This window comes from Phocoena sinus, chromosome 13 (assembly GCF_008692025.1).
Source record: "Phocoena sinus isolate mPhoSin1 chromosome 13, mPhoSin1.pri, whole genome shotgun sequence".
NCBI lineage: Eukaryota > Metazoa > Chordata > Mammalia > Artiodactyla > Phocoenidae > Phocoena > Phocoena sinus.
Window position 1 is genome coordinate 74,369,161 of NC_045775.1, and position 26,939 is coordinate 74,396,099.

A 26,939-nucleotide genomic window follows, 5' to 3' on the forward strand; every position below is an offset into this window, starting at 1 on the left:
TAGTCATTAGGGAAATGCAAATCAAAACCAAAATTAGATACCATATCACCCTCACTAGGATGACTATAATTAACATTTTTTAATTAAAAAATGGGAAAATAATTACATGTTGGCAAGGATATGAAGAAATTGGAAGCCTCATGCATTGCTGATAGGAATTTAAAATGGTGTAGCCACTGTTGTTATACAGCTTGGAAATTCCTCAAAAAATTAAATATAGAGTTACCATACAACCTAGCAATTCTACTCTTATGTATATAAAACCTAGCAGGACTCTGGGACCCTCCCATGTACAAAAGCCTTTCTGTAACCCCCATTTCTTGTTTGAAGGGAAAAGGTTTCAGCCCCCTAGACCTTCCCTGTGTTCCAAAGGGCAGATTCAAACAGTTACTAAATAGGGGAATGAGAGAATGCAGAAAGAAACAGTAATGCAGTGTGCGGCAGGGTCCTGGTCCCTCCTGGGGATGTGCAAAGCAATCTGATACAAATCTCTGAGTTCTTCTACAGGAACTAGGGTCCCCACCTGGGTGTAGGATGGTGACTGCAGGCTGAGTACAAGCACGTGGACCCAGACTTGTTGAAACCAGAAGGCTGATGAGTGAGATTCCTGGAACACCACCCTGTTAGCTTACCACCAACCAACCAGAGGAAGGTTACACACACTGCAGCCCTCCCGGCCAAACTTTGCCTATAAAAATCTACCCCCAAAACCATCAGGGTGAGAGGCCTTTTTGAGCTCAAACTGCCTGTTTTCCTTTTTTGGCCCTGCAATAAACTTTTCTCTGCTGCAAACTCTGATGTTTTGTTTTGTTTGTTTGGTCTCACTGGACATCGGGCACAAAAACTTGGCTTTGGCAACATATAGACTCAAAGTGAATTTAAACAAAAACTAGCAAGAGTGTTCTTAGCTGCACTATTCACATTAGCCAAACAGAGGAAATCACCCAAATGTCAAACAACTGATGAGTGGATAAACATAATATAGTACATACATGCTGATGACATATTTAAGATCATTTAAAAAATGAAAATGGAGTAGCTATGGTTCAAGCATCCAAAATGGGGCCAGGTGGCCATTGTGAATGTAGTTTCAGGTATGTTCCTACATTACTGAGAATTTGAATTTTCTGAACTGCATCAAACTCAAGGACATCATCATCAGTTTTTGAAACAATATCTGCTAGCAGCTGCTAGCTGCAACCTTGTAGTTTTGAAGTCTCCCCACCACCACCTCACCCTCTGCCTTCCCAATATGTAATTGTTTTGGACCCTGACCAATCCTTGCTTAACAAGCACCCTTACTTCTTGCCATCTCCAATCCTAATTCCCGACAAACAAGTTATGTGACCTTGCAGGGTTTTTGTTTGCTTTCTCCCATCTTGTAGTCCAGGGATTACAATTTAAGTGCTTCTTGGATCTGTGTTTCCTGGGTTGCAGTCCTACTAAACCACAAATAATCAATTTTTTGGTCTCAACCAGGTCTCCATTCTTGCAATTCTTGGTTAACAATGCAATGGAATATGTTCAGCCATAAAAAGAAATGAAATACTATTACATGCTGTAAGGTGGATAAACCTTGACTACATTATGTTAAGTGAAAGGAGCCAAACAGAAAAGGCCAGAACTGCATGATTCCATGTATATGATATACCAAGAAGAGGCAAATCCATAGACAGGGTAATCAGATTAGTGTTTATCATGCACAGTGAGAAGGATGGAATGAGAGTAATTGCTTAATGGGAACAGGGTTTCCTTTTGTGGTGATAAAAATATTTTGGAACAAGATAGTTGAGGTAGCCGTATAATATTGTGAATATAATAAATACCAGTGATTTGTACACTAAAAATGTTTAAAATGAGAAATTTTATGAAATGCATATTTTACCACAATAAAAATGTTTCTCTTGAATAGACCTAATGTAGTGATTTTACAAAGGGAAATTCTTTTAACTCTCAAAGGTGTTAATTGGTTATTTCTGTTAAATATATTTATGAGAGTTCACCAAATGTATCAAACAGCATTTTGTTTCATTGTTTTGCTGCCTCCTAAGCCAAGTCTTGAAATATTACATAACAGGTTAATAAGATATACACAGTAAATTAGAAACTCCCCCTGGAAAGAAAAAAAAAGACAGAAGCAAACTCATGGAATTTTCTCCCAGCTTACTGACATAGTAAGAAATGACAAATGGTCTTGTACTGGGCATTTTTATATCCTTAGCCTAAACTAGGGAAAGTGGAAAGTGGAAATAGGAATAGGAATGAAAATGGAAACTCAGTAGGCAATTTTCAAACTCTTTATCTATGATGTAGCTCCTTCTTCCTTTTATGGTGGTGAAACTATTGCTAAAGGGGCAATATTCAGATCATTTGTTTAGAACAAGAAATAACAGCCTATGTGAAACTTTCTGTCTCTGGAATTAGGCTCTGGGAGTAACCCTACATTTCCTATCTCTCAGGACAACTGTTTTTTAGGTGATGGCCATTAACAAATCCCTCTTCTGTATCTTCTACAAGCTCAATGCCCTATGTGTTAGTAAAGTCCTAGGTATGGCATTTCCTAGATCTGAACTGGTTCCCACATCAGGATACTTTCATTTGTCAGTGTCACAAATAAAATGTAGAAGTATCAATCTTAGTGATTGTAACCATGTTTATTACTCAGAATTGCCTGAAAAGGTTTTGCTTCAGTGAGTAAAGGAGGGGTTCCCACAGTGTAATTTTATAAAGAATTTGAGTACCACTGAGCTAGCCATTAAAATCAACTCTGATTCTCACCATACCCACCCAAATCCTCTATCCCCTAGGCTAATCTGCTTGCTATTCCTTCAGTAACATTTCCTCTTATTCACCGTCTGTTTCTTTAAAAAGAAACATTTTCTTTTGGAAAATACCTTTATATTTTTCTCCAAAACTCATATGCATTACTCATTAAAAGTTAACACTTTATTGTGTGTCTCTCTGAAACCTACATAATATTCAGATCCCTTTCACCTTTTCTCAGCACTTCAGAAGAATAAGTTAACTACTGCTTGTGATGTTCTAGGAGAATGACCAACTGGAAAGTCATTTTTTCCTACACAGGTGTACCTTACATTTCTTAAAGGCAATGAATACCCCTGTGCCTATCATTTACTCATAAATTAGGTAACATAATGCAGTATATTGCTTGAATCAAAGGAGCGTCTTCTTAAATATGATTTTCTCTTCCACATCTCAATCCTCCCTCAACTTCACCCTCCAAACACAAGTCATCTCTTAAGTTCAGGACAGGCATTTATCACTATCCCGAGGATGTTATTTTGCACTAATATTTTAACAAATGCTAGTGACATCGTGACATCTCCTCCAGCATATCTATTCTTTCTCTGATATTGAAAATTTGGATCTGTTTGTAATGGTCCTTCTCCCACCCTCGTTATCTCATTGGGCCTGTACATTTCACCATCATGAAGTCTAAGGATTTGGTCTTAGCACTACAATTCCTGGAAAAGCCATGCAAACAAAATGCCCTGTGCCAGAGAAAAAGGAAGGAGGCAAAAATAATGAGCACTTTTACCTATCCCCCAGATACTGGGCTTCAGCCACCTAGCCAACTCAGAAAATGTGAACAGAAAATCAATGTTATGGACATTATAGTTTTATGTTATTTGTCAAGGGGACAAGGACTAACTGAAACTAGTTTTAACCTCATTCTATCCTAAGAGGATATTGAGGAAGTTATATACGGATAGAACAGCAGCAAATAGCAAGCAAGATACCAACTTTTATTATTTGATGATGGCCTTTACAAATACTTTTGCTAAACTGTGTGGACTCACTCTACGGTGAAAAAGCCAATACTCTCTCTCCTTTTCCCTCAGTCACGTCTAAATATTGAGTCTAAATATTGAGCTCTTACCTACCTCTGGCTGACTGAAATAACAGGAGAATTAAATGGTGATGAAGATACATGCACACACACGTAGATAAATGTAATTTAAAACAAACAAAAAACACAAACTGAAGGATGTGTAAATAGCCAGGCCCTTATGTTCCTATTTCATTGATACAAATGCAACGTTTGATGCCACTTCCCCAACACAAAAATAAATATATGTAGCCTGCATGTGGTCTCTAAATCTATAAATTGGAATAATCAATCAAATTAGCTTTCTCCCTGCTGTGTGTAGGGAAGAGAAGGGAAGAAGGAAAGCCCTTCATGTTCTAAATATTACTGCGTACACAATTGTCAATCATCACCCTTCTACTTTAATCTCACTTTCTCCAGTTTGTATTTTGCTTTTTTCTAAATATTTTTAATTTAATTGTCTACATTATTTATCAGTTAATTGCATATGTTTTTGTATTATTATCTGTTCCTGTACCCTCTTCATCAATAAGACTGTGACTTTCTAGGATTGTGTTAGGTAAACACATCCTACTACTTTTTATGCTGTTTACATAGTACTGGGCTCAATAAAATTGGGATATGTTTGTGCACCTGCCAGAGGAGAGGTCACATAAGTAGAACCAAAATGAAATGAAAACAAATCTACACTACTGGATTAGATGAGCAAATTATAGTGACCAAAGTGATTGTGGCTGCTTCTCTCATAAGAGACAACAAACTGTTGTTAAATTCTGTTTGATTTTAATTGTATGTTTGTAGAACTGATCATTCCCCATTGTAAGTTGTTTGATATCATAGAATTTTTTTAAGTTCTTCTTTTCCCTTATGCCTGCCCTAGGAAATAACCATGAATTAGAGCTTATTTCATGTTTCTGTTATATTTTTGTGACAGAATAATTAATTTGGTAAAAAGATTTTTAGTGTCAAATTCCCCACGATAATGGCACTGAGAGACTATGACCCATGTCTGATTCACTACGTAATGCACAACTGGTATAGAAAGACTGGTTTCTGGGGCAAAGTTTTCTGACAGAGCTGTTGTTTATGCTGTGCAATCCAAACAATGTAGTTCTATAAACACACACACACACACACACACACACACACACCCTTCTCTCCAAAACCAAACTTTTAGTTTTTAAAATTTTTATTTTATATTGGAGTATAGTTGATTAACAATGTTGTTAGTTTCAGTTGTACAGAAAAGTGGTCCACTTATACATGTATCTATTCTTTTTCAAAAATTTTTCCCATTTATTACAGAGTATTGAGCAGCATTCCCTGTGCTATACAGTAGGTCCTTGTTGGTTATCTATTTTAAATATAGCACTGTACATGTCAATCCCAAGCTCCTAATCTATCCCTCCCTCCCATCCTTCCCCACTGCTAACCATAAGTTCATTCTCTAAGTGTGTGAGCCAGTTTTTGTTTTGTAAATAAGTTCATTTGTATCATTATTTTTAAGATTCCACATATAAGCAATATCATATGATATTTGTCTTTCTGTCTGATTTACTTCACTTAGTATGATAATCTCCAGGTCCATCCATGTTGCTGCAAATGGCATCATTTCATTCTTTTTTATGGCTGAGTAATAATCCATTGTATATATGTACCACATCTTCTTTATCCATTCATCTGTCAGTGGACATTTAGGTTGCTTCCATGTCTTGGTTATTGTAAACAGCACTGCAATGAACATTAGGGAGCATATATCCCTTCAAACCATGTTTTTCTCTGGATATATTCCCAGGAGTGGGATTGCTGGATCATATGGTATTGATAGCTCTATTTTTATCCGAAACCAAAGTTTAGAATTAACTCTGATATTACCTAAGATTCATCATTCACTAGGTTCTAAAGTATAAATTGCCTTCTAGTGAATATGTCCATCCCATTCAGAGAAAAATAAATATTAGATAATCAGCATTAAAGAGAAGCTAGTGTAATCCTAAAGAGAAAAGCATGAAAAGCACCCAAATATGTGCCAATTGGAGTCTGATTAGGTAAATTCTGACAAGTTCATGTAATGTTATGCTAAATAGACAAAAGGCAAATTTTATATTTAAAATTGTTAGATTTTAAAATAATCTATATTTCTATAACTCTCTACTTATGTATTTTTATAATATATATATATATATTTGAAATTTTATTATATAATTTTATAATATTGCCATGGAAGTTACCTTATTTTTCTTAAATGAATTTTTGCCTGCTTTAATGTTTGTAATACATGCATGTGCTAATATTTTAGTACAAAATGGATGATCGTGTGCTTTATGAATGGTTTCTTCTTTTCTTTCCCAGTTTTATTGAGGTATAACTGACAGATAAAATTGTAAAGTATTCATAGCATACAATGAGATTATTTGGTATACATTGTGAAATACTTACCACAATCAAATAATTTAACATGTCCATCACCTCACAGTTAACTTTGTGTGCTTGCGGAATGAACATGTAATATCTACTTTCTTAGCAAATTTCAAATACACAATACAGTATTATTAAATGTAGTCACCATGTTGTACATTAGATTAGAACTTATTCATCTTATAACTGAAAGTCTCTATCCTTTGACCAAATTTTCCCCATTTACATTACCTTTCTAGCCCTGGACAACCACCATTCTACTCTCTGTTTCTATGAGTTCTTATTTGTTTTTTTAGATTACACATTGTAATTTATACTATATAGTATTTGCCTTTCTCTGTCTGGCTTATTTCATTTAGCATAATGCTCTCCAGTTTTATCCATGTTGTCTCAAATGGTAGAATTTCCTTCTTTTTTTATGTTTGAATAATATTCCATTTTATATATATTCTATATATATATATATACACACACACATAACTATCTCTATATATAGATATCACATTTTTTTTATCCATTCACCCATCAGTGGGCACTTGTTTCTATATCTTGGCTATTTGTGAGTAATGTTGCAAAGAACATGGAAGTATGGTACATTTCCTTTAGATGTATACTCAGAAGTGGAACTGTTGGATCATATGGTAGCTCTATTTTTAATTTTCTGAAGAATATCAATATAGTTTCTCATAATGGTTGTGCCAGTTTACATTCCCATCAGAAGGGTGCAAGTGTTCCCTTTTCTGTACACCTTTCCCAGCATTTATATCTCTTGTTTTTTGATAATAGACATCCAAACAGGTATGAGGTGATATGTCATTGTATTTTTCATTTGTATTTTCCTGATGATTAACGACGTAGAACATCTTTTGCTATATTTGTTGGCCATTTGTATGTGTTCTTTGGAATAATGCCTATTCAAAATGGTCCTTTGACCATTTTAATTGGTTTATGTGTTTTTTGCTAATGAATTGAAAAGTTCATTTTATATTTTTAGATATTAACTTATCTGATCTATGATTTGCAAATATTTTTTCCTGTTCCATAGGTTGTCTTTTCATGTTGCTGATTGCTTCTCTTGCTGTGCATAAACTTTTCACTTTGATGTTGTTCTACCTGTTTATTTTTACTTTTGTTGCCTGTGCTTTTGTTGTCAGATACAAAAAAATCATCACCAAGACCAATGTTAAGGAGGTTTTCCCTAAGTATTCTTCTAGGCATTTTATGGTTTCACGTCTTACATTTAAGTCTTTAATTCATTTTAAGTTGATAATAGGTGTATTGTTTAAGACAAGAGTCCAAGTTTATTCTTTTTCATGTGGATCTCTATTTTTCTCAGCACAGTTTATTGAAGAGGTTATCCTTTCTTGATTGTATATTCTTGGTGTCCTTGTCAAAAATTAGTTGACTATAAATTAGTTGAATTTATTTCTGGGCCTTCTAGTATGTTCCATTGATCTGTGTGTCTGTTTTTATGCCAAGCCTATACTGCTTTTATTATTATAGCTTGGTAATATTTCTTTCTTTCTAAACTTTGGACTTATGTTAACTGTGGGTAGTTCTTCAACTGTACTTTATCCAATTACTTATAGGAAGAAAGAGCTGGAGGTGTAAATGTTGTTACCATTATGCATTTCTAATTAGTAGCAGTTGCAAGGTTTATCAGCATCCCTCTTCATTCTCGGTACTAAGATTATTAGAACTAAAAACTGCTGCCAACTAGAGTGAGCATCTGAGTAACCTGCTGGATGAGACTAATCTTTTCAGAAAGACATGACTTGCTTTTAATATTAACCCAAGGGGTTCTCATTAAATAAAACATCAAATTAAGTAGGTTTATTTTTCCCTTTACTCACTTGCTTCCTGATGACTCCAAATTACTCTTATGCATCTGTTACTATCAATTGATGAGAGTATGACACGTGCACAGCAAGACTCCAGCACTTTTTTTCACTTAATACCTTTCTCTCAAGCTAAATGAATGAAGACAGAATAAGTCACATGGTGGTGGGGAGCAGATTTCATCATATTGGTGTTTCAATACAATGCATTTAGTACTGTGGTCCAACTTTATAAAATAATATTGCAAATTTTCAATGGAATTATTAACTTACCATTTTCATTCACAGTCTCTGGATCAGGAAGAATCTGAATATGGATTTTATATATATAATGAGATTCTGGATTGTAGGTGAGAAAAACAAAAGCTGAGTTAAAAATAACTTTAAGTCCTTAACTTTGCATATTTTGCTATAATAAATATATCTTCTATTATTTGATCCTCATGGAATGTATATGCAATTCAAACATCTTATTTTACTTCAGCATGCACCAGACACTATTATTAGGCTCTAGACCTATGGAAATGATAATAACTAATCTATTTATAATTTCTTTCTTTCCAGAAACTATCATTTTATATTTATAATTTTAAAATAGTATTATTATCTATATTTTATGTACAAGGAAATTGAACTTCAGAGAAATTAAATGTTTTACTTATGCTTATACAGTGAGATGCCTTCAGAAATATGATCCAAATTCAAGTAGATATTAATAGGCTAATATCATATGCAATTGGATGTCATAGATTAAAAGTCACAATACAGAAAACAGTCATAATGTTGTTAACATTTTTTTTTGAAATAAGATTTGAAATAAATGCAATCAACTTTCCTTTTTATCTTTATTTAATAGTAAAAGGCAATCTTTAAGGTGGTAAGACAGTTGGTATCTTCGTCTTGATATTTTCTCCAAGGCTCAGTGAAAACCTCATCAAGGAATGGCAGTAGTGTTACTCCATGGAAATGCCATTTGAAAACTCTTTCAGAAAGACAGAGATATTTTCCTAAAGAGTCTCAGATCTTTATAAGGAAAAACAAATGCAAAAGAAGAGCAATATATTCAACAATATATGTGTGCCAGATTACAGGTATAGTTCACGTGTTTGAGGCAGTAAAAAGTTGTAGGATTCTGGATATAATTTGAAGGTGACACCAACAGGATTTACTGATGGGTTAGACTTGGGATGTAAGATAAAGAAAGATGTCAAAAATGACTCAGGGGCAGGAAAAAAATGGGAAAAATTTTCACAAACTTCAGTTTTATATATGTTTGAGAATCACTATCTTAAAAATGATGTTTAAAGGCATGAGAGTGGATTGAGAAACTCAGCGAATGAGTGAGTGTAGACCGAAGAAAAACGTCAATGAGATACTGCATCTGAACTTGTAGTACATCAACGTTTAGCGTTAAGATCAGGAGGAATCAGCAAGGGAGACTGAAAATAAACAACCTTAAGTAGTAGAAAAGTCAGGAGGATTTGGAAGCCACAGGAAAATACATTTCAAGAAGGAGTGAGTAGTCAGTGTCAAATAAGGCAAATAGGTGAAGTAAGAGGGAGCCTGGGTCTAGAGAGTCTTCAACAACAGAGAGGAGAGTTGACTGACAAGAACACTACAAAAGCAGTAGATTTAATGAATTATCAAGTCCAGTGGCTTGAAGAGCTTTTGGAATAGAGGAGGAAGAGGAAATAAGCTTAAAGATAGAAGATGGAGGGATACTTTATTTGCCTATTTCTTATAAATTTTAATGTACATTTTGTGCAAAATTTCTCTGAATCCTCAAATTCTTGCAGCATAGATAGGATGCATCATAATATCCTCTTTTAATAGACATTGTGTACAATAGAAATTGATCAGTTTTATTGTAGAAACTCGGGGAATAGAATCCACTACTTAGAGTCAGTTCAGTTATTTCTCCTCTATATCTAAGGAATCCAGGTTACTTTGCCTCCTCCCTCCTCTGAATCTCTGGAATATTTGCCACTTCTGCTACACATTCACTTGTTACTAGTAACAGTTCATAGGCAAATGTTTTATCCATATGCATGGACCAGAAGCTGTTTGAGTATAAAATTTGTTTTGACTTTATTTTTACACCAACCCACAACTATAGCAAAGAAGAGTTCGAAGTGTGTCAAAGATTTCTGTGCCTTGCATGTAAGGATTACTCCATACTTTGAGTAATATTCAGTTATTATTACTAATTGTTTTATATGGTAGATATTCAATTTAAATTTATTTCAACCTCCTTTATAAAGTTCTCTAGTTCACATTATAGACCAACCACATGATCTTATTTGTTTTTATTACCCACTTCAGGATAACACTCAGGAAGGATTAATTCATTATTGTCAAGAGTTTCAAAAATGCACTAGAGAAGCAAACAATACAGCTGAACAGTGACCAACTTCATTTAAATTTTGAGAAAGCCAGGAGAAAATTAAAAGATTCTGAGGTCATGTTCAGGAAATGTGGAAAAACCTCACCAATAATTGAAATCTATCAAAGGAAGGTAATGGAAAACTGGAAGTAACATGCTATATATTTGTCATTCATTTGTCCATTTGTTCATTCATTCAATCAGTCAATCAAATAAAATTTATTGAGCATACTTGACCATGGCAATTACTTAGAGTTTATTTTAAAGCAACAAAAAAGTACATCACCATTTCCCTACTCTGCTGCTCACTGCTTTTACTCTATGTTCATACAATCTACATTACTTGAATTTACTTTAATAGACTTTATTTTTTAGAATGGTTTTAGGCTTACAGAAAAATTAAGAAGACAGTACAGAGACCCTCCCTATCCCCCACACATCTTAGTACCTTTGTTATTAGTACATTTATTACAATTAACAACCAGTATCAATACAGTAAAAAGTAAATCTTATAGTTTATTCAGATCCCCTTAGTTTTCACCTAATGTCCTTGCTCTGTTTCAGGATTCCATCCAACACACCTTGCATTTACCTGTCATGTCTTCTTAAGTTTCTCTTGGCTGTGATAGTTTATCAGACTTTGCTTGCTTTTGATGAGTGATAGATTTGAGGAGTACTAATCAGATATTTTCTAGGATATCTCTCTATTAACATGTGTCTGATAGTTTTCTCATGATTAAGCTGGGGTTATGGGTTTTGGAAGAGAAACCATACAAGTAAAATGTCACTTTAATCACATTATATCAAAGGTCCATACTAATCAATGTGATTTATCACTATTGATCTTGACCTCGATTACCTGGCTAAAGTAGTCTGTGTCGGGTTTCTCCTCTGTAAAGTTACTCTCTTTCCCCCTTTTCATACCATACTCTTTGGAAGTACTCTCACTTAAGGAATGGGAGTCATACTCCCTCTTCTTGAAGACAGAGTATCTACATAAATTATTCAGAATGCTTCTGCATGGGAGATTTGTCTGCTCCTCTGCATCAATTAATTTATTAAAAATTAATGGCTTCATAGATATTTAGATTAATTTGGATTATAGTCCAATACAACTTGATTTTTAAATTTATTTTGATTGAGCGGTTCCATCTCTGTCCATTGGGAGATCTTTTAATTGGCTCTAGTGTCCCTTTGACATACCATTTTCGATATGGTGGGGGTTTTGTGTTTTTGTGGGGCGTTTTGAGCACTTTATTTCTGGCACTACAAGATTTTTCAGCCTCATCTTTTCATCTTGTCTATGAAATCATCCATCTTTATGGGTATCTCTGATTCTTTTTATTGGAGAATGTTATTAGAAATCAAGATATGAATAAATGTGCTCGTAGTTAACAGGGTGTCATTTTTAGGCCCTTCAGTTGACAGAGCAAGGGAATATATGTTTGTAGACTACCCATGTACACACAAAAATCTATATATAGATATAATGATCTATGTCCATATTAAGCTAAATATGAATTCATTCTGGCATCACCAACTCTAATTCATTACCACATGGATCATTGTAGCCTCCTCCACTTGTTTATCTGTAAATTTTCATTCCAAGGGTGAGACTTCTGGCTCTCTTTACTTAATAGCTCAATCCTAGTATACATGTATAACAATATCAGAATTGTGAACACGTGCCTCTGTGGAAAACAGCTTCATCACCTGAAGTACAGTGCTAATGTGAATTCCTTTTTCCTTTAGTCATAGATTACACTCATTTTCAGAGTTACTTAAGTCAACACCTTCCCCCTCCCCTTTTAAAATCACTTTTTATGACTTACTTACATTTCAATTCTTTATTTCTCATTAGCATTTGCAAAAATAATAAACTGGATGTAGTGATATATTTCTCTGTGTGTGTGATCCATTGATAAGTTTTCCGTCATGAAACATATCAGTGTTTTAATGATATAAAATTGAATTTTCTACATCTTATAAATTTGGTTTATTTTCAGATGTTTTTTAAACAACAAAATTATCAACCATTTTGTTTTTCCTCAAAATTTTCTAGGAACTAATCAGAAATCTGTCCGGAAATAGTGCAGCAGAGGCCATTAATGTTCTTCTCAGAGACAGGTTTATAGGAGTTGGAGCTGGCTCTTTCTCAGAGGAGAGACTTGATTTTTATTATTTTCCTGATCACCAAATGTGTAGTTTCTCCCTTTCTTCCTTTCAGCTTCCTTTTTAGACAGAAAATCTGTCTAGGAAGGAAGGATGCATATCAATATTGTTGTCTTCTCTGCCTCACTATTAAATATTAACACGGTTGGAATATTGATTAGGTAGGTGAAATTACACATTTAAGACACCACATAGATTCTTTGCATTTTTGACCTGATGTTATGGAAATTATAACCGAGAAATGACATAAGGGCAATAAAATGGTAAAGAGAAAACTTCAGCCTCATAACTGCCAAGCATATGTCTTCATATATAGTTAGGGCGGTGGAAAAGTTTAAGGATTAGAAAAGCTTGCTGTGAAAGCTTGCTGTGTAGTTTTTCAATGGGGCAAGTTCATTTCTTGCTTTGAGATTTTCAGTATAAAGATCCTGAGGTTCAGATTCTGACAGACCAGGTAGAGAATCTCAGTTCTATTACATGAAAAATAGTTATCTCGCAAGGAAGATGTAGAGATTGAAGTTCATATACAATAAGTGACACTGCCTAGTACAGTGACTATTACAAACTAAAGAGTCAATGAATGTTAGTTTTGTTTCTCTTTCTCCCACCTTAATTTCTTCCTCCTTTCCTTTAAGCCAACAAACATTTATGAGTTCAAGCCATGTTTGCTCATCCATTGGCTCCTTTTTTCATTAACTTAGTCCTTCCTTACCCCCCACTTTCTCCTTCCATCTACCTTATTCTTTTCCCTTCTTCCCTTTCTCTTCCTCGCTTTCTCCTTTTCATCTCCATCTCTCACATATCTGATTTTATTTTAAAGGTGCTTTACAATTATAAAAATATATAAAATATTGTAAATCAGTGCATGGCATTTTTAAAATAGAGATCCTTAGGGCACAGAGTATAGTTATTCTACATCAACATAGGACTGGGAATGGAAATGAGATCTGCAACTGAGTCAGGAACACACTGAAGATCTCAAAGTGTGCCACAAACTACTCCCTGTGGATCTGAACTGGGCTTATGGTGAACTATTCTCTAATGGAGAAAATTCTTGAGAAAAGAGTGAGGTTTTTCAAAACTCAAATTCAAAAAACAAGATCTAGTTGATTTCTATTACTAGAAGATCCAGCCTCTCCATGGATCTTCAGGCTTTCATACCCAAATGAGTTGGATATAGCCACTGAGATATCAGGTAAAGTCAGAGTATTCATCCTTTACCACTGAGTCCCCAGGACCTCCATAGATAAAGTGGTTTAACCAGTTACAATCCAGCTTCCAACAAAACCAATCAGATCACATTTCTTCAATTTCTCTGAAAAGATACTATAGAATATGTTGGCAAAGGCATTGCTGAAATCAGTTTTCTTAAGGCTGAAAACATTTTGCTTATCTGTAAGCCAAGAAAGTTTATACATTTTTTAAATTAAATACAGAGGTATTTTTCCTTCTCAAAATTATGTCCATATACAGTTGAAGAAACATGTGATTAATAGTGATTAATAATAATATTGGTGAATAAACCATTTAAGAAGTTGGAGGACGATTTTTTATTTTATTTTATTTTTATTTATTTTATTTCTTATTTTTTGTGGCACGCGGGCCTCTAACTCTTGTGGCCTCTCCCGTTGCGGAGCACAGGCTCTGGACGCGCAGGCTCAGCGGCCATGGCTCACGGGCCCAGCCGCTCCACGGCATGTGGGATCTTCCTGGACCAGGGCACGAACCCGTGTCCCCTGCATCGGCAGGCAGACTCTCAACCACTGCGCCATCATGGAAGCCCTGGAGGACTGTTTTAATAGTGCTTTGTTGTTGTTGTTCTCAGTTTAATTCATTCTGTTTCCATTTTTCATCCTACTATACATACACTATATTTTTCCATGTGGGCTAAATCAAAATATTATAAAAAGGTTCAAGAAAACCTATAGATGCTCAGAACGCAATATATTCTTGTTTTAGGAATACAGGTTTTCTCATTGCTCAAACATAAGTAGATTTGGTTGATTCTTCTTTCTGTGTAGAATTGAATCTCCTTTTCCTTGCTAATTTTATGGGGCCAGTGGTCAAGGTTCTAGGAAAATAGTAAATATTTTGTAAATGTTCATAGAAATATATTGACTTTTGATATAAATTTTCAAGTTTTCATTGTTGTTTCTATCTCTGTTTAAAGACAAAAGATGTTATGGGTGTATATTCATTAAATTAATGTATGGACTCAGAAAATGTGCTAGAAAAATTTTAAATTTCAGTATGTAAATCAATATTACAAATTTGAGCCATCTCATCTGTGATACAGTTGGGGTAAGTCTATCCAGATTCATATTTATGTCTGTTTATGCTGTTTCTGATAATCTGGATCTTTTATAAGTTAATAATTGCAATCTGTAACCTTATTCAGAATATCTCACTTTTGATTAGCCAACAGAAAAAAAAAAAAGCAAAAGACCAGTTTTTTATTTTTAAAGTTGTTTGCCTTTTTAATTAGAAAAGTAACCCAATGAATAATTAACATGGGAGAGCAAATAAATAATAATTATTTTAAATTACTTACATTTATGATGATGAGAGGTCTGGCCATGATGTTCTCCAATCATTCTTATTAACATGAGAATCATTATTATGCTTAAAATTATTCTTCTTATTCTGCATTTGCTCATTCTAAAACTTGTACTCAAAATTTTGCTTAAAAGTCCCAGGTTTTCATTAGTACCTGCTTCTTTAGCTAAATATCTTAACTTGCTAATCAGTCACACAATTTATTCAAATGCCATTATTTAGGAATAAATTAAGGTGCATAAGAAAAAAGAAAGCATAATGCAGTATCTGCAAGATTGTGCCCTATTTATATCTTTATTTTTATCTTATTTTTGTTAATCATATTTTATATATTGAAAAGGGCCCAAAGTAAGAGACTGCTATATTAACTGTTCTTTCCCAAAAAGAAAGAAACACCAATAAAATAAAATTATGCCCCTTGAGTTATACACTCATGTCTACTCTCTGGACTTTGTCTTCAGTAGAACAAATAATATTAGAAATCTTCTGTTAAGGAAATTCATAAATTCTGCTCTTCAATTTTTAACCTTATTTTCCTAATATTTGCCACTTTTCCGTTTCCTTAAATTGGCTTTCATGTATTTTGAGTCTTTCACTTTGAGGCCCTCACCCTATCCAACCTCTCTCTCAGCTACATTTCCTAGTTTGCCATGCCTGTGCCTTACAAACTACATTTTTTTTAACATTACAACTTGTATTGTCAATTCTATTATAAACTTTTCCTTCTGATCTACCAATCATCACAAAGTCTTCCTCTGAATAAAAAAAAATCTGTCCTCTCTCTTTTTTTTTTTAGTTTATTCATCTTATTGTGTTTATTTACTCTTATTCTTATTTTATTTTATATTACTAAGAACACTTAACATGAAATATACCGGAGACATCAAACTTCCTGCTTTCAAAATACATTACAAAGCTGCAGTAACCAAAACAATATGTTACTTGCATAAAAACAGACATAGAGATCATTGCCACAAAACAGAGCACCCAGAAACAAAACGTGTGTATTGTCAACTGACAATACAGGCTGTCAATACCAAGCTTTGACAAAAATGTACAGCAAGAGGAATTTTCATACACTGCTGGTAGGCATGTAAATTAGTATGATTTTGGTAACTTTTTTTGCAGCGCATACTAAAGCATAATGTATGCATTCCTTCTGTTCTACCAATTCTACTGCTAAGTATATACTTAAACACACAGCAAACATATGTGTACCAAAAGACTTGTACAAAAAATAGTTGCAGCAAAATTATCCATAATAGCCCAAAGAGAAAATAATGCAAATTACCACAAAAATATAATTTATGAATAATCTGTGGTATATGTGTATATAGATAGATAGATAGATAGATAGATAGATTTTATATACACATTAGAATACTAGAAAACAATGAGTTAGTGAACTACAGCTACATGAAACAATAAGGATAAATGATTGGTTATAAAATATTGACTGAAAGAAGACAAAAAGAATGCATACTATATGATTCTATTTAAATAAAGTTCAAAAATACGCTAGATGCTGGATGTCTCATTGCACTTACTTTTGAGGGCAGGGTGGGGATACTGACTGGGAAGATGGACATTTTAGATTCTGGTGATTCTATATCTTGATCTGAGTAATGGTTTCAGAGCAGTTTTCATGTTGTAGTGATTTATAAAGATACCTGTTTATACTATACTTCAAGCATTTATTAAACAAAAAATATTTAGTTTTTTTCCCAATTACTTCTATATTTTCTACCTTCTGAGTGCTTTGATATGCTTCTTAATATAGTTCCCAGGGATTCCCTACTTGCCTACATGTGACAAATTTTTATTTCTTTTCCCTTCTTGATCATAGTCATATTGTTTATTTTTTGTAATATTTTCTTCACCACTCCATATGATTCTCTTTTTCTATCTCTTCTTTTTTTTTTTTTTTCCCAGCTTCTCATTAAATGTTTGTAACCTAGGGTTCTATTCTTGTCTTATTCAGGATATAAGCCAAAATGTATCCACTACAAAGCCTTAAATTAAAATTGATCATAGGATAATACTCACTCCTGAGATTCAAGCCAATATATTCAACTATTTACTGAACATCTTAACATTTATTCCCTTAATACTGCTACTAATTATTTTCACTAAACCAAATATGTTGACCCTACATATATAATTATTTCCATCTTCTCTATGTCTACAAATTAGCCTTAATTCCTCACAGTAGTAGACAGTACATTTCAAAATCTTGGCCCTACCTATCTCTCCACTCTTAATTGAGCCATTCCTTTCCTCTAAGTTTGCTAAACAAACACATTCCCACTTTGTTAATACTACAGGCTTTCAACATCTGTCATGGCTCTATGTCTATGCGTGGGCTTTTTTAAAGCAAGATTGTCTAACATTCTACTGGTCATGTCTGCCTGGAAAATTTTATCCCTCTTTCAAAGTCAATGTAAATTTTATCTGTGTTTTTTCACATCTAGAGATCTTTACATCTTTATCTGTTCCCAAGTATTCTATTTCCAAAAAGATTCTAATTTTGAAAAAAAAAGAAACCATGAGCAATATGGGACTATATTATACTTAATAACTTTAGTTATTAAAGACCTTTTAAATTGACTATGATTATATACATTAACATGCATTAAAAATATCCAAAGGATAATGGGCATAAGTCACAAAATATTTTGACTAAGAAGATATATACTCTCACCCACCCACTCTCCTGCTGTGGAGAATTACTCAGAATTCTTTAGTATTCTGTAGGGTATTCTTTAAAGAATTTTATGTATATAAAGGATAAAAATGTAAAGATTTTGCTAAATTTGAATTTTGTATATGAAGGGACTGCTAAGCTGCAGTTTTTTCTGATTTTTTCTATATTTTTCGTACGTTTCCTCTGATTCTCCTTTTATCAACCAAACAAATTTTACAGTGTTCGTCTCTCTGTAGCACTGTGACAATTTGAACAATGATTCAGATTATCCTAACTTCCATTGTGGGAATTATCATTAGAGCTTATTTATTCAACACATATGTAATAAGAATTTTCTAGATGACAGAGGCAGGCCCATCAATGAATAAGTAATACTCTCTCTCTTGTGGATTTTATTAATTATAGTCAACCTCAGATAATATTTTCCTACTTTGTATTTGAGGTGGAAACACAATTCATTAAAATAAACTTTAAAAAACTCTAAGTACATTTAATAAATTTACAAGAAATGGCTCGCTGTGATGCATTAGTGACTTTTCATTTGAAAATAATTAAAGAAATGGGTTGTAAGCAAATGTTCTGGTTGATGGTATTGCCAAAAATAATGGCAAGGCAATAAATAAAATAAATTGTAAGGTAAATGAAGGGAAAAGGTATTTGTTCATTCAAGTCCCTGACAATTATTGCTTTACAGTCAATAAAGATGTTTGCCATATATAAAGAAATTGACAAATAGTAGAGCCCAGCATAATATTCTATCGTTAGATAGGATGGGGAAAGTCTGCCAAATATTTTAAACCTATAATTACCATTGTACATGTTTTTTTCAGATAGTGGATTTTTTAATACTCCTTGGTAACATTATTATGGAGAGAGAAATATGAATACACTGGAATTTTTAAAATAGCTTGGACAAATAACACTTTACTTTTTGAAAAAGAGAGCAATATGAAATCATTGTCAGTTACAATTAAAGGGTATGTATAAATTAAACTTTCTATAAAATTATATATTTATAGAAACTTACAACATAATAATGTCTTTGAAGCTACTTCTACTCTCTTTCTGTGTCTTTACACATTCTTGAGAATTCCTTCCCTTTTCCCCTTTAGGTATCCACAACACTTTTTTTCTGCTTTCAGCTGGCCAAAGTTGTTCATAATTTCCCCAGTGCACTCCATTTCTTTCCTCCATAGAGTTTAATTTTTTCATCACTCAGTCCCTCTGGGTCTTAGACTTGGCTTTTTGGCAAGGAATAGTAATAAGAGGAAATGGTTTTATGTTGCCCTTTACAGGTAGAATGAACTCCATATCAGGAGAAACAGATTTTATCTCTTTAAAGATCAATTTGGATTTAGCACATAATGAAGGAATTAGCTTAGGATACTTAAGCACTTAAAAGTGAGATTACATAAAGTGCACCATTAATTCTGCAGCACTGTTGTATTATATTTTCAAATACATAAACTCACTTCGTTCTTAAGGGTGCAACTAATCTAATAAGGAAAGTCCTGAAACACCAGCTATTCAAGTAATTGACAGTAACCTCAAGAATGAAAGTTTATACTCCCAGATTATATGTCTGAGTACAACAGCCAATGCTCCTTACTTGTTGAGTTTTTAGACAAGACACCTCATCTCTCAAATTTTCTCATCTCTCACAAAATTTTCTGCAATATCTGTTAGTTCAAATAAGATTGCTTCCTTTTTTCTTTATTTGCCCACTTTCCTCTTTGCTGAATGGTTCATTTTACAAGTGCTGTGTACATAGACTTTGAAGATAACAGTGTATACATGGTAGTTGATCTCATGGGAGTGGTTAGATATACCACAGTCTGTATCACAGACCTTGTCCACATCTCTTGTCTGATTGGTGAGAAGTCTGAAGCTCCATCCTCTTGACCACAATCACCCAGGATGTAGCTTCTGCCAAGGGATGGGGGTGGAAGCAGGTCATGACTCAAGGGCTACAGTACCTCCATGTTATTATTTATATTTAGTGGATTTTCTTGAGTAAATGTTTCTTTATTTATTTCTATGCCTTTAGTACAATATGCAGAGATTTTAATAGTTTTTCCCAGTTATGTTTTTTTATTAGTTTTGAAATGTTGCCGTAACACATTTCCATAAACTGGGAGGAATAAAACAACAGAAATGTATTCCCTCACAGTTTTTGGAGAGCAGAAGTGTAAAATCAAGGAGTTAGGAGGGCCATGCTCTCTCTGAAGGCTTTGCAGGACAATCCTTCCTTACACTTTCCAGCTTCTGATGGCTCTTGGTATTTCTGGTTTTTGGCAACATAACTCCAACCACTGGCTCTGTCTTCACATGGCCATCTTCTCTGTGCCTCTGTGAGTGATCTTTCTTAATAAGAACACCAATCACTGGATTTAGGTGATCTCATCTCAAGATATTGAACTTGATTACATCTGCAAGGACCCTATTCCCAAAGAAGGTCACATTCGAATGTTTTGAGTTGACATGTATTTGGGGAGGATGCTATTCGACTGTTACAAGTTGTTTTTACTGAGAAACAGATCTGTGAAGCAACACGCACTGCCATTTCAGAAGTGGGACTCCTAATTCTTCTTTTTCTTTTGTTTTATTGAGGTACAGACCCAAAAAAATTGCACGTAATGTATACATTTTGATGAGTTTGAACATTTGCATACACTGAGATATCATCATCTTCAAGGTAATAATCATACCTATCACCTCTAAAATATTTTCTTGTGTCCTCTTGCTCTTGCATGTGTGTTTGAGATCTACCCTCTTAACAAATGTTTAAGTGCAAAACACCATATTGTTAACTATAGACACTAGGTTGTACAGATCTCTAGAACTTATTCATCTAGTATAACTGTAAGTTTATATGTCTCAAACAACTACCAATTTCCCTCTTTCCACATCCCCTGGGAAACACCATTTTATTCTCTGCTTCTATGAGTTTGACTATTTTAGATTCTACATCAAGTTAGATCACGTGGTATTTGTCCTTCTGTAACTGAGTTATTTTACTTAATGTCATAACATCCAGGCCCATGTAGATTGTTGCAAATGGTAGGGTTTCCTTAATTTTTAAGGCTGAATAATATTCCATCATAAGTATATACCTCATTTTTTTAACCATTTGTCATAGATATTTCAGTAGTTTCTATATAATGGACATTGTGAGTAATGCCGCTTAATTGCTTCCTGACTGCAATTTGTGTGGGGGAATTATCACTCAGCTCTCTTATTTCCTAGAAATGTTCATTCCCTGATTAATTTCCCAATGATATCACAATAAACTTTGATAGAATACCATAAACTTTGATAGAATACATGCTAACATTTCCCATTTTTATCAATTGAAATGTGATGACTTTCTGAATAACTTTGACTCTTATTTTGATGTAGATTGTATTTGAAGGAAATGTTATTCCTTTTTAGATTTTGCACTTTTTCATTTAAAGTGTGCTGCATAAAAATTGTGTGTGACATTCTCTACCAGGATAATTTTGAAAGACAGAAAAATGAAATTATTTCCTGGAAATCTACTCCTCCAAAGGTTATACACTACTTGACTGGTACAGTCACCCAAAATATAATAATTAATGATCATCCTTTACACTAGTGTCGTGAGTCTCAATGCAGTTTCTCTGTATCAGGAATTTTGAAACACTAGTAATAGTATTTCAGTATTAAATGGTGAGGCAAAAGCTAACTCTAAACTCTGAATTCTGTAAGTAGAAATGGAGATAAAGCGGCTTCCCTGGTGGTCCAGTGGTTAAGACTCCATGCTTCCATTGCAGGGTGTGCAGGTTCGATCCCTGGTTGGGGAAGTTCCACATGCCACAAAGTTTGGCCAAAATAAAAAGGGTGAAGGGGGTCAAAATGTACAAACTTCCAGTTATAAAATAAAAAACTCTTGGGCTTTCCTGGTGGTGCAGTGGTTGAGAGACCGCCTGCCGATGCAGGGGACATGGGTTCGTGCCCCGGTCCGGGAAGATCCCACATGCCGCAGAGCGGCTGGGCCCGTGAGCCATGGCCGCTGAGCCTGCGCATCTGGAGCCTGTGCTCTGCAACGGGAGAGGCCACAACAGTGAGAGGCCCGCGTACCGCAAAAAATAATAATAAATAAATAAATAAGTCCGGGAGATGTAACATACAGCAGGGTGACTATAGTCAATAATACTTATTGTATATTAGAAAGTTGCTGAGGGTATATCTTAAATGTTCTTATAACAAGAAAAAAATTGGGACTATTTGTGGTGATGGATGTTAACGAGACTTATTGTGGTGATTATTTCACAGTATATATGAATATTGATTCATTATCATGTACACTTGAAAATAATATAATTTTATATGTCAGTTATATCTCAATTAAAAAAACAAACTATAAAATACTCAGGTTTAAACAAAAACTATAAAAAATACTCAGGTTTAAACAATAAAGTCCTACAGTATAGCACAGGGAACTATATCCATATACTGTGATAAACCATAATGGAAAAGAATATGAAAAATAATTCATAGGGACTTCCCTGGTGGTCCAGTGGTTAGGACTCTGTACTTCCACTGCAGGGGGCATGAGTGCGATCCTTGGTCAGGGAACTAGGATCCCTCATGCCATGCAGTGAGGCCAAAAAGAAAAAAAAAAAAATTTAAAGAATGTATATATATATATATATATATATATATATATATATATATATAACTGAATCACTTTGCTGTACAGGAGAAATTACCACAATATTGTAAATCAACTGTACTTCCATAAAATAAATTCAAACAAACAAACAAACAGAAAAGAAAAGGAGATAGTTCTTTGTAAGATACATATCTTGGCTCATATAAAATATTAAATGTCACAGTTCTATCTCGAATCAGATTAACTTTAACTTATTTTGTGAAAAACAAGCAGAAAAGAATGTGGGTAAATTAATATAAATACTAAAGAGGCTCTAATTCTCCATGCAGGTCAGCAAAAGCAGGATTTATTTTAATGTATTTGATAAGCTTTAAAATACGAAAATTCATAATACCCAGACACCTGAAAAATAAAGAAATGTAATAAACTCTCAAGTGTTTGGGGTAATGGATTGGTGAAATGTAAGATTGTGAGAGATAATCCAGAAAGTACAGGTAGAAGCCAAGTTATCCAGGATCTTGATACAGGCTAAGGAGTTCAGACCTGGAAATGTTAAGTAGAAAATAGTTATTGCAGTAAGAGTTTTCTTTGCTATTTTCATCAGAGCCTTTGAAATTTATTTTTTACCACCTACAACATAACTTACCCTCACTGAAATTTTATATCAGACTTCACTATAATGACAGATGAAAGTTAGCACCCCCTAACTGATGCAGAAACGGGGCTCAGCATCCTATCTCTTTGGTCTTTTTGTTGTCTCTCTACCCTAAGTGCCCAAGGCTGAAAATTCCTCCAGAGAAACATGAGCTTCTCAGGATGCAGAAGCATCCTCCTTCACATTATAACTCATCCCAGAATGAGTCCAACTCAGGCTTCTCCAATTACTATTTTGTTTCCTAGGTTTTGCCTTCATAGGAAAGATTTAAAGTGTAAGACAATAAATTAAGCTCATGGATAAGTTAAGAAAGAGCAAATTCCTTGACATTTCTTTCATTAGATAATGTCATATTTACTGGGAGTTTTTTGGTGGGGGGGGTGGGTACTGTGTTCTCCCTATAACTGGGTTTGTTTTCTATGTCTGTGAGTCAGTTTCTGTTTTGTAAATAAGTCCATTTGTAACATTTTTTTAGATTTCACATATAAATGATATCATATGATATTTGTCTTTCTCTGATTTACTTCGTTTAGTATAGTAATCACCAGGTCCATCCATGTTGCTGCAAATGACATTATTTCATTCTTTTTTATGGCTGAATATTCCATTGTGTATATATATATATATATATATATATATATATATATACTACTATATACATATATATATATATATATCACATCTTCTTTATCCATTCATCTGTTGACTTACGGACTGGGAGAAAATATTTGCAAATGATGCGACTGACAAGGACTTAATTTGCAAAATACACAAACAGCTCATACAACTCAATAACAACAACAACAACAAAAAAAATGGGCAGAAGACCTAAATAGGCATTTCTCCAAAGAAGACCTGCGAATGGCCAATAGGCACATGAAAATATACTCAACATTACTAATTATTAGAGAAATAAAAACTGCAATGAGGTATCACCTCACACCTGTCAGAATAGTCATCATCAAAAAGTCTACAAGTAATAATTTCTCCACACTCTGGAGAGAGTGTGGAGAAAAGGGAACCCTGCTACACTGTTGGTGGGGATGTAAGTTGGTGCAGCCACTATGGGAAACAGTATGAAGTTTCATTAAAAAACTAAAAATACAGTTACCAGATGATTTAGCAATCCCACTTTTGGGCATATACCTGGAAAAGACAAAAGTTCTAATTCGAAAAGATACATGTACTCCACTGTTCAGTGGCACTATTTACAACAGCTAAGACGTGGAAGCAACCTGGCTCATCTTTTATGAGTTTTATAACATAGATCTCTACCACACTGTTACTAAGTCAGACTTTGGCCACGTAGCAACCCTGTAAGACCAACACCAGTCTCTAAATCATGCCTAGATTTCCCTTATCTAATTCAACCATTTGACATTAAGCAGGTGGTTTGTGTGCATGTACTAGATATTGTGAGACATACAGCCCTTCGTGAGGAATGAATACAATCTTTTATAGTTTCATATTTATGATTTCTTATCTTCCAGAAGAAGCATAATTTGAGCAAGCAACCTTACCTCCCTAATACAAAAATAGACAAGAAATTCATCTCATTTGTGAGAATGCTCACAGTTCCACGACATCTAGCCTTAAGTGTTGTTTACCTTATGTTTACTGAGTTATTTATTTGTGGTAATGTCTGCCTTATTGACACAGTTTGAAGGGATTCACCAATGTCTCTTTCTTTCACTTGTAATAGTGCCCTGTTAGAGCCCAGGCACAGTTGCTGTTACTGTGAGACCCAGTGTGGCTCTTCCCAGCCAAGGTCTATGAGACCCTCTTCCTCACACCCTTCAGATACTGGTGGAGGCTTAATCCCTGTGAACTGATTTTCTTTAACCAAAGTGCTGCCTCTTCACCTCAGGTCTGTTGTCTCCCAGGATGGTAGAACAATGTGCATGCCCTCTCATAATCAGATTTTAGAAAGTCCTCGATGGTAGAGAAAATGATATTATGCTTTTTATTGAATGCATACAGTACAGACATATCATTAAGTATTAATTCATATGGTTTAAATTCTGGCAACCTGGGAATACTGCCATATGCTTTTGTGTCATTGAGGAACTCAGATTTAAAACCAACAGCCTCTCTGTCTCAAGACTGCATTACTTACACTTAGGGCAGGGTGAGGAAAAGGCAGACAGCTCATAAATGTGTGAAAAATAAATTAAATATTTAATTATTTCTAGAGTCAAGAAGAAAGGTGGTGGCATTGTACACTTCAGGAAAGTTGAAAATCTACCAAAAAGCTAATTCTAGATCTAACGCTTTAGCAAGGATCTTTGGGCTGAAGGTTCTCTTGAAAATCAATTCTTAAATTTTCTAAGTGCAGCAATGATATGATGTGGGATTTGGAAGGTAAATGGATATGTATGTTACATTGACAGATTTCCTTGATAATACACTAGAAAACTGAATGACTCACTCTGTTTTATTTTCCCCAGTTTTTTAAAAACCCTCGATGATAAATAAAATATATTAATTTCTTGGTCATCCAGAAACTTTTTTTCTGTATAAAAACAAAAAGACACATTCCAACAGGTAGCAGAAGGAATGGGCTCTGTGCTAGGAAATTATAATTTTAAAAGATGAACAGAGAACTAGACAAGGGAAAGCTAATTAATCTTCAAATCATCCAGGACCCCAATGGGAAGCCCATGGAAAGACCGGGATTAAACTGCACACATGCATCCCAGTGGGCACGTACAATGTGTTCATGGGCTCCTCATAATCTAAACAGGTTTTTCTTTCTTCTGTCTTCATCTTCTTTCTAGTGTTTACAGCAGAGGGCAAATGGAATGAGATAGACAGATAATCACCAGAGTGACCATCACCTAAGTGGCATAGTCCAACACGACATGGAAGAAAAAAGACTTCTGCAGCTGAATGTTGAAAACAGACGGTTCTGGACAACTTTTTAGGCAAAAAACAAAAAAACAACAACGAAAAACGTTAGGAACATTGTGTTGCCCTAGAGTCGATGCTGTCAATGGCTCTTGAGTGGCGTTGGACAGGTTTTATCCACCCACCTGTGTACACGTAGTGAACTGACATCAACACAAGTTTTCATATTGGTCTCAGCCATAGGAATGCATGCAGGATTTGGGGAGGGGAGAAGTAGGGGGGAGGGGTATGGAGAGGGAAGGGGTTGTGTGGGTTCTATCCTCCCTATTTTCTTTGTTGTGACTGACCCATAATATACTCTAGGACTTTTCCTTTAACAAACTCTGCTCATTACTGGAGAGACCCTTGCTTTGGTTCTGTGTCAGCTGCTAAATGATGCTTTAATCTCAGATAACTTTTAGTAGAGACCACAGAAACTTCTTAAACTCACACTTTCTTTGCCGAGAATTAAACCAGTAGTTCTCTTCATTTATTCCTGCAGATGCTGCTTACTATCTGCTATCGCTTATAGTTATATCGTGTCATTTGCTCACTCAATACAGCTTTGCTCCAACCTGCATCTTGTGTGCTGTTATTGTCAAATTCATTATAGTTTTATATGTTATAGATATTGTTTTATATAATTACTTTTAAAATCAGTTAAAAGAAAGGAGAGAAATGTGGATTTATGCTCATTTATTTACATAAATGCCTTTACCAGTCCTCTGTTTATTTGCGCGGGTTCAGATTATTGTTTGGGATCACTTGCATATATTATGCTAATAATATATATATATCTCATATATTATGCTAATATATGACATGCATATGAACAGGTTAC